General features: G+C 36.5%; 1 long non-coding RNA gene across 1 annotated transcript; it reads left to right on the forward strand.

Annotated features, from left to right (window-relative positions):
- The first annotated feature begins 1,433 nt into the window (after positions 1-1,433).
- Positions 1,434-8,877, forward strand: LOC132665390 (uncharacterized). The gene is made up of 3 exons (XR_009604112.3): positions 1,434-2,195; positions 2,860-3,001; positions 5,139-8,877. It is a non-coding gene; the product is annotated as an uncharacterized LOC132665390 (long non-coding RNA).
- Positions 8,878-9,747: the final 870 nt, after the last annotated feature.

A 9,747-nucleotide genomic window follows, 5' to 3' on the forward strand; every position in this document is an offset into this window, starting at 1 on the left:
ATACCTTGAGTTTGTGTGTGCTTAAAACTCTGCTGCATGCTTTTACATTTGAATGACAGATGAATATATTTTGGGATCACACTTGCTTTTTGTAGACATTTTGGATTGCCACCTGGCATTGAATCTGATGTGGAGAAATGGACATGGGCTGGCTTTCTTCCCCTTGCTGTTTACTGTGTCCTCCTCCCAAAACAAAACAAAACAGAACAGAACAGAGCCTGGTGTCTGAAAAACTATTTCCTTATCTATGAATTTTAATAGTTTCAGGTGAGGTAATGTGAAATATCACATGACTCAGTTTAAAAAGAGAACTATGCCAGGACACCTGAGTGCCTCAGTCAGTTGAGCATCTGACTCTTCATTTTGGCTCAGGTGATGATCTCAGGGTTGTGGAATCAAGCCTTGCATCAGGCTCCACACTGCTTAGTGTGGAGCCAGCTTAGGATTCTCTCTCTTCCTCTCCCTCTGCTCCTCTCCCATTCTCTCTCTCTCTCTCTCTCTCTCTCTCTCTCTCTGTCTTTAAAACAAAACAAAATAAAATAGAACTATGCCTAGAATGCTGTTTTATTTTTAATTTAAATGTGAAAAAGCCAACTCAACCAATATCAACTATTAACATATTTTTACAGCACAGCCCTCTATTTTTATGTTAGCTTGACCAATAATGGTATAACAATAGTAATATCAGTGGTTATTATAAATTTTTGGATATTTGTTCCATTAAAACAAAGTTATTTAAAGATTCTTATTATCCAGTCCAGGGCTACTCCATGAATGTTCAATGAGGATGAAAAAGTTTTATATATGTGTTGTCTAACATAATAGCCATTAGCTACATATGGCTGGCTATTGGGCACTTGAAATATACCCAATATTAAATGCTTCAACTTTCTTTAATTTTGATTAATTTAAATTTAAGTATTCACATGTGGCCTATTGGTTCCATACTGGATTGAATACATCTAGACATTCAGAACAACCTGAAGCATCAAAGAAACTTTATCTAATAGACTCAGGACCAAACTTGATACCTTGTTACCCTGGGCAAGTGATATAAGGACTTTTCAATGCAGCTTTCCCAATTAAATAATAAACTGTTAAAGTAGCTCTTACCTATATGGCAGGGGCATCAATTGTAATAATAAATGTAATATTGTTTTTAAATTATTTTAAAGGAAAATACTCTTTTGATCTGAAGCAGCTTTGTGTTTTGTTTTTCTTATTAATCTTTCAGTTGTGGTTTATGGGAAGATCCTAAGAATTTTGCTTTAAAGTCTTGAATTTATGGCTCAACCCAGCCACTAGCGAGCATATCTTGAGAAAATAATCTTGAATGTTAATTTTCATACTGTAGGCGGAATAGTAATATTACTAGTCAATAAGATGTAATAATGAATAGTGACTCCCTTTTAAACTGTAAGGAATGATATATATATGTGTAAGCTATTATAAAAATAACAGTAATAAGAATATATGCCTTGTAGTGTAATGACTGATGTCTTGGAAATCTGAAAGGAATGAGCAAAGTTTGTTAGACATAGTGAAGTATGTCCTGTAGAGTAGACAAAATCCAGTATCCTAAATAGCCAACTGGCATTAATAAGGAGTCTTTCTCTAAGCAAATTTGGCATCTTCTTGATCGAGGAGCACAAATTTCTTTGCCATATGAACAAGTAGCATTGCCAAAGTCAAGAACACACTTTGGTTCTGATTTTTCTTTATTGTTGTTGATACCAGATTATCTGGTTTTAATATTAATGAGCAAACCTCTCAGATTTTTGGAAAATTTCTGAATAATAGTAGACGATAGGTTTAACATATTCAAGAATATGGTTTTGGTTTCAATATTAATTAACATTATAGCAATGCTTCTTACTTTAAATATTAATACGCAATGACTTAAATTTTTGAGAATTTCTAAATAACAATAATTTAATATGTGTTATAATGTGAACATTCCTGTTTTAAGTAGTGATTTTTTTATTTTTCTATTTTTTATTTATTATTTTTTTAATGTTTATTTATTTTGAGAGAGACAGCACAAGCGACGGAGGCACAGAGAGAGGGAGACACAGAATCCGAAACAGCCTCCAGGCTGAGCTGTCGGCGCAGAGCCCGATTCAGGGCTCAAACCCATGGACTGTTAGATCATGACCTGAGCTGAAGTCAGATGCTGAACCAACTGAGCCACCCAGGTGCCCTAAAGAGTAATTTTTTTAAATGCACTAAAAAAGCAGTCAGGAAGAAACTCTTTTAAGATATTCTTCAATAGTCTAACTGAGTAAGGTTAACATTCACTATTTCCAGCACTCCAACCACACACACACACGTACACACACACACACACACACACACACACACACACACAAAGGCAACAATCTTATAAACCAAGAAAATATTAGAAGATTCAGGCATTAGTAAACTGTTAATCTGCAAAAGAGAAGAAAAGTTTTAATTTATGTGATTATTAAATATCCGTGATTATGGCAAGGCAGTGTATATGAAAACCAGAATCCATAACTTTGAAAATGCAATCATTGGATCAACTGGTGGTTTTGTCTGCACAACTGCATAAACAATTTGCCTACTTTCCACTAAATTGACCAGATGCTTTGTTGTCATGTAAACACAATCTAAATGAAATCCACAGATTCCCCCCCCCCCCAAAACCTTATTTTAGCTAAATGTTTCTTGGCTAATCTTATTCCAGGTCTGTTAACAATTTATCCAGCATGATTTGATTGGCTTTCACTTCTTTTGCCACCTCTTGTCCATCCTTTATTGATGCAAGTGTAAGTAAATAAACATAGAAAGAAAGGTCTTTGGAAAGCCTGACACTCCTTGTTGGCTCTTTCACAGGAAGGGCATGGTTAAAAGGGCATGGGAGGTTCATGCCCAAACTGGCTCTACATTTGAGATGCCTACTCTAAGGAGCTTCTCTCTGCCTCTAAATATCCTCTCTGTTAGCACCCCTACTTACAAAATACTTCAAAGACTTCAGGTAAGTAAAAACGTAGCAACACATATTTTTTAAAATTAATTAATAATGATATATGATGAATTAATTAAGATGATGTAGTCTCTAGTAATTTTCATAAATGTTCACATTCTTGTTGCTTATCCAAACCTTCCTGATGGTGAAGGTTCACAAGGTCCTGGGATATTTTTTATCTTGCCCAATAGAGGGGAATGAGAGATGATAGAGCTGCAGCAACAAGAGAAGACTCACATCATGCAAGAATCAAATTCTCCATATCAATTTCAATTTATGTTATGGGCTGCTGACCCTTCTGAGTTTTTTAACTCTCATTCAGAAATAAAGCATACATCATGTTTTCTCAGTGGTCCAATCCAGTATAAGAGACAACATTGTTTCTAGTATAGACTCATTTACATTTTTGCTTCCACCAAACTAAGAATTAAGAATGAAACTGAGAAATATGGGACCCTGTTAGAAAATGCTCATAATCATACCTTGTCTGCTATTGAAGCAGTTCAGTAAAATGAATAATTATGCTTGTTACTGGCTATCACATGATAACATATCAGTTACGAAAACAATATGTCATTAAAAAAAAAACTTTTAACTAGCTTTATGTGAAAGGTGTGAAGCATTAGGAGAGTGGAATTTTGTGGACATAACCTTTAATTTCCTAGAGGACCCTAGATGCCATCAGATATTTCTCTGAACATTGAGGTCATGCCATGATGAATACTGGAGTAAGGGATGCCATCCAGATCTCTGGGCTTGTGACAGAGACCTCCTTCTGTTATGGCACACTGCTTTCTGCACTGCTCTTTGGTGCTTTGAATATTCATCTCAGAGAGGTCAGAGTTCTATTATCACTAACTGTAATACTTATTAACCCTTTAGTATGACAGAAATGCAGTGTCAAGAACAATAGACAGTATCTCTCAAATGTGTTCTTTCTACTCATGTAGCATTGCTTCCAGATCTTGCCACACTGAGTGCATTCAGGGGAAAGCAAACAATATGGTAAAGATGTCTGGACATCAAGTCATGCTTATGGAAGGTACCACAGTCTTGGGGTTGACATGATAATCTTTACTTTCTTACATGCTATTAAGTAAATACATGGGTAAACTTACGCCACGTTGTCCTAAGTACAAAACAAACACCAATAAGGAAAAATCATGAGGAAATAGTGCTAGAAGCTAGATTTTCATGTCCATGAGAGCAGAGAATCTCTCTGTCTTGTTTTTGGTAGAATATTATCAGCACACTATCTGGAATTATATTAGATAAATGTGTGTTAAATTAATCATTGAAAATTTGTTGGGGATATTATAGAGATTTTTTTTTAGAACCAACTCTGACATTCTGTGTTTGGCATCAGATATAGCAAATACTTAGTGAAATTTTATTTAGAAATTTAAAATTGAAGTATGTAATGGAAAATTCTAAGAATACTGATTTTACATATATTTTATGATCATGAATAGCTATTGTGAAGTTGTGTTTGATTTTCAAAATAGAAATTAAACAGGAGATATTATACAATTAAGAAGTATAATTTTCTCAAGGATATATTTCATAATTTCAAATTTTTATCACATTTTATAATAAATAACTACCAAACTGAGTTTGATAAATTGTTGAAATGTTGCAAAGTCATAGAACTTTAGAGTTGCTTGGAATATGTCAGATCATGTGGCCAAATATTAGATGTATTTAGTAGGCAAGCCCTATGATCCACTCTGAATAATGACTCTATAGCCAAATAAGTTAGGTGATGTAGGTGTGCCATATCTCAATCATGCAATAGTTGGACCCTAAAACAGGGTGAGTAATTAATATTTATTTAGTCCTTCTGAGAAAATGAATTTTTGTTTAATCATCCTAAAAATGTCCCATTGAGATTTTATAACTCATGACACTTTATTGGAAAAAACAAAACACAACTTGAATTAGGTCAAGCAAAAGGAGGGGTTTTTAAAATCTCACTAAATCATAGGAAGTGTTAAACACCAAGCCACAGGAAAAACATGAGTACAGTTCAGCCTTGAAAAACTTGGGTCCAGGAATTTGAAAGCAACAAGGACTCATCTTGCTTTTTTTTTTTTTTTTTTCATTTTGGTTCTCTCAGAATGTTGGCTTTATTGCTTTCTCACTGCAGATAGGCGACTTCCAGATGATGGGTCATATGGCTACCTGTTGCTCACTAGATTCACATCTCTTGGCTCTGCTACCAAGAAGAATTCATGTTCTTGTTCCAGCTCCAATTCAAGATTATCTGAGAGCAGAATGCTAATTGGGTCACTTGTGCATTCCTTGACCAAACAAACATGGTTAGAGAAAAGGTCCAGTAGGAACATAAAGCCACACTGAACCTCAAATGCTGCAATACAGAGAAGAGGGAAGAAAAGAAGTGCTGCTGTTTCCAGAGTAAGGAAGTTTAATTGGGAACAAAACAATAAGTGTTCCTTTTAGAAACAAATGCTTTCGTAGTATAAGTTTATCCCATGCAGTATTTGTTACGTACTTATCTCAAAAGATTATTTGTTTTTTTATCTGATATTCAATTTCAACTTGGCACTTTGTTTTCTTTGTGTGTGTATGTGTGTGTGTGTATGCATGCATGCACTAAATTTGTGCACATCTTTACAAATTAACAATGTTTTATGGTCATATTTCAATTAAAAAATAGAAACAGGAAACATATGAGTTATTTGACCTTAATATTATGACATCTGAAGGGTACACAATCAATTGGCAACTGGGAAATTTGATGCAGGCCAGAGATTGCCTCGAATCCCACTGTGAGCAGTGTGTTACTTTGTTTGCTTGACCATGCGTCAATGATCCAGAACCATACTGTCAGTTTAAGACCACAGAATGTTTGATGGAAATTTAACATGTTATTTCAGAGCTAGTGTGTCCAGTCTTGCAAATTTAACTTCTTGATTGCTTTATTGTTGAAGTTCATAAATTAATCATATAAACTTAAAGTTGAGTCTTGTGGTTTAATAAGACACATCTGCCTATTAATGTATCTCAAGTCTTATGTTAAAGACGTCTAGTTACTTTTGTGAAACTAGGTATTTTCCATAAAAACTTTGTGTATGTCTATAATTAATATAATAAATGGGGCACTTGGGTGGCTCAGCAGATTAAATGTTGAACTCTTGATCTCGGCTCAGGTCATGATCTCATGGTTTGTGAGATGAATCCCTATGTCAGGCTCTAAGCTGAGAGCGTGAAGTCTGCTTGGGATTCCATCTCTTCCTCTCTCTCTGCCCCTCCCACTCTAGTGTGCTCTCTCTAAGTAAGTAAATAAATAAATAAACATTTTGAAAAATATATAATAAAGAACTAAAATTCTGTGGAATGCAGTGTAAGAAAAGCTAAAAATCCAGCCGTTTCATTTTTAGTGTAGAAAATTGACCCAGAAGGATTACAACTCATCCAAAGTCAGTCAACTAACAGTAGCCCAGAGCTAGAGATAACTGATAAAGTTAAAAAAAATTTTTTTTAATGTTTATTTATTTTTGAGAGAGAGCAAGTGGAAGAGGGGCAGAGAGAGAGAGAGGGAGACACAGAATCTGAAGCAGACTCCAGGCTGTGAGCTGTCAGCACAGAGCCCAATGCGGGGCTGGAACTCACAAACTGCGAGATCATGACCTGAGCCAAAGTCAGACGCTCAAACAGCTGAGCCACCCAGGCACCCCATTGATAAAGTTTTAATAACAAAATAAATCAAAGTGTAATGGCAAGAAATTTAAGAACTTGTTTAATGCAAATCTCTGCCAGAATGCTCCTCATCAGTTGAAATAATACTTGTAGACTTCAGGTAATTGTTACTTCAAAAAATTAATAAACTTTGAAGTGGCACAATTTTATTTTCCACATCACAATGCTGAAGGAAGTGCATGAAGCAAGAGAGATAACAGTGATTCTTCAAGATCGCCAAATAGTAAAAGGAATTCACCACAGAGGACATAGAAGTCAGCTGGCATCATGGAGCACAAACCAATGTGATGAAGTTGTCATTCTATTAAGGTGTCCTTTTCTAACATCTGTGGACACTGACCCCATGAAAGTAGTCCAAGGGCCATTTATATGCTGTTAATTATCTTGATCCTGCTATCAGGAGCTAAGCATACTTCAGTACAGAGAACCAACAGTTGGCTGTCTAGTATACACCAAGTAGTCTGTCAGAAGAAAGGAAAATAATCTGATCTTTTTCTTTTTTTCCCTAAGTTGATTTATTTATTTTGAGAGAGAGATGAAAGAGAGAGAGAGAATGAGCAGGGGAGGGGTAGTAGGAAAAGGAGAGAGAGAATCCCATGCTGTCAGCATAGAGCCTGACGCAGGACTTGATCTCATGAACTGCAAGATCATGACCTGACCTGAAATCAAGAGTCGGATGCTCAACCAACTGAGCCACCCAGGTGCCCCTAATCTTCTGTTTTTCTTTAGATAGTACTGGCCCTACATGCAGGAAGAGCACATAGTTGTTTATATGATATGCCTTAGAAATCATTAAAATCATCAAGGGGAAGACAGAAAGAGGATGACATCTCCCAAAGCAACTTCAGGGGGATGCAGGATGAGTAAGGTACAGCCGCCAAATAAAGTGGCATTAAATCTCCTAATAGGAAAGCAACTCCTTATCCAGAGAACAGAAGTGAAGACTGAAGGTAAGTAGAGAGAATCAGTTAGAAGACTCTATGCTTCACAGGGTGATCATATGCTTCAGTCTGTCCACAACAGTCCCAATTTTATACTCATTCTCCCAGTATAAATACTCCATTCACTCCCAGAGCCTCCCAGTTTGGATTATAAATTACATGGGCCCATGGACGGAACAATATAAACTATATTATGATATACCTCAACTGATCTGAGGTTCTCTCGTACTGTTGAAAATCCTAGCTGTGTACCTGAACAGATGAAGTATTGATGGGAAAAACGCAGTGTTTCTGGAGAATCCAGAGGGATGAAAGAAAGGCTAGAACGCAAGGAAGTCATTTTTAATAGGTAAACGTTCCTTTAAGAATGAAGAAAAATAAATAAACAAAAACCTTTGCTTGCTTGTGGCCAAAATCAAAACACGGAATCACTTGTACACAAGATTTTATAGGCCACTATCGAATCGGGTTATATTCTGCCCTGATGACATAAGAATAATGAATATCTAGTTGGACTCCTTTTTGACATTGTAATTTGATGTGCTTTGAAAAAAGAGTTTCATAGAGAAAGATAAGCATCTAATTCTCCTCTCTGCTACTTCAAGGTCAGAATCCTCAATATGGGGAATGGATGAGAGGGAGAGGCTTTCCTGCCTGCTCTAACTTATCTGGCCTCCCAAATGTCTCTGGGTAAGTGTGACCATCTATCATTCCTGTCTACCGTCTAGTTTTTCCTGCAGAAGTTCATTGCCTTTGATTCCCTCCAACAGCTCCTCATCAAGTCTTACTCTGGTAAGGGCTGGAGCCAGGGAGAATACAGTTGAGCACTTGCCTCTGGCTCCTGTTCTGGCCCTGGCAAGGCTAGACTCCAGGATGAAGGCAGAAATAGGAATCCAGCCATAAGTATCTGTTCCAGTCAGATTCTCGCCAGACTGGGATCTGGTCCTTATTCGAACACCTGAGATCCTGCTCTTCAGCTCTATGGTGTGGTGGTTTAGACAATTATTTCCACTGTCAGGTGTGGGTAAGATGGCTGAATACAGAAAAATACAGAACCATGATTATAAAAGATTTTGGTCTGCAATTGTTATTTAAAATTCAGAAATAGAGAACTTTCCCAAGAAGATTCTTCCAAGTACGGCACTTGGAGTAACACTTGTTAAAAATGATCCTCGTGTTCTAGAATAACTCAGCTAATGCATATATGTAGGTAACATTTCTATAGAGACAAGGACAGACCAAATGTTGAGTATTGAATACAATACACTGATGAGCAAAGTAAAAAAAAAAGAATATTGTACGTTGACATGTATATCTATAAAAACATGTTTTATTTATATTTATTAACCACTGGGGGATGATTCATCGATAGACTATTTGCTGCCATAGTCCCTTGTATCCATTTACAACTCACCTTCAACTTAGGTTTTATTTGAGTGAGAGAATCCAGAAGATTAAACAACAACAACAACAGATTCTGAAGTGTGAAGTGCTGATTGGTGGGAAATCTGGATTACAGGAAGACCAGCTCCATTCCAGGCTCTGTGACAGGCACAATTTTCACGTTTTTATGTCTCAACGTCAAGGACCTATTTAAAATTTTCATTCACAAGTATTTTCCAGCATCTCTCTCCAACACCTGCCCAGGTTGGCTAACAAAGCAGCAGAAACAGATCAAAGCTATGGTTATTTTCCCGGTTCTTCACACAATACATGTCTCAGGTATCTGTCTGGTATTTAATATAAAAAGGAAACCTGCCACCATCATAACTGTTGATATATATGCTACCAGTACGTTGAGCTACTAACACGTTTGCCTGTTATGTCAAAGCACCCGAAAGTTTCAAGCTTGGCAAAGTAATGTTTTTCTTTTTCTTCTTCTATAATCCTAGGGTAAACGTTAAGCAGACAGCATTTCTGCTTTGAGCATTAAAGAAGAAAAAAAAAGACTGAATTTGAAAAGCCTACTAGTACACTTTGGGGATTTTGGAAAGTGTCGTTTGGCTGGGAGCTGAGTGGAGAAGCTGCCATTTGGTAGATGGGATAGGAGGGAAGCCGCATGGCCTCATTCATAACTTCACAGCTACTGCAAAT

This window comes from Panthera onca, chromosome A3 (assembly GCF_046562875.1).
Source record: "Panthera onca isolate mPanOnc1 chromosome A3, mPanOnc1 haplotype 2, whole genome shotgun sequence".
Lineage (NCBI taxonomy): Eukaryota > Metazoa > Chordata > Mammalia > Carnivora > Felidae > Panthera > Panthera onca.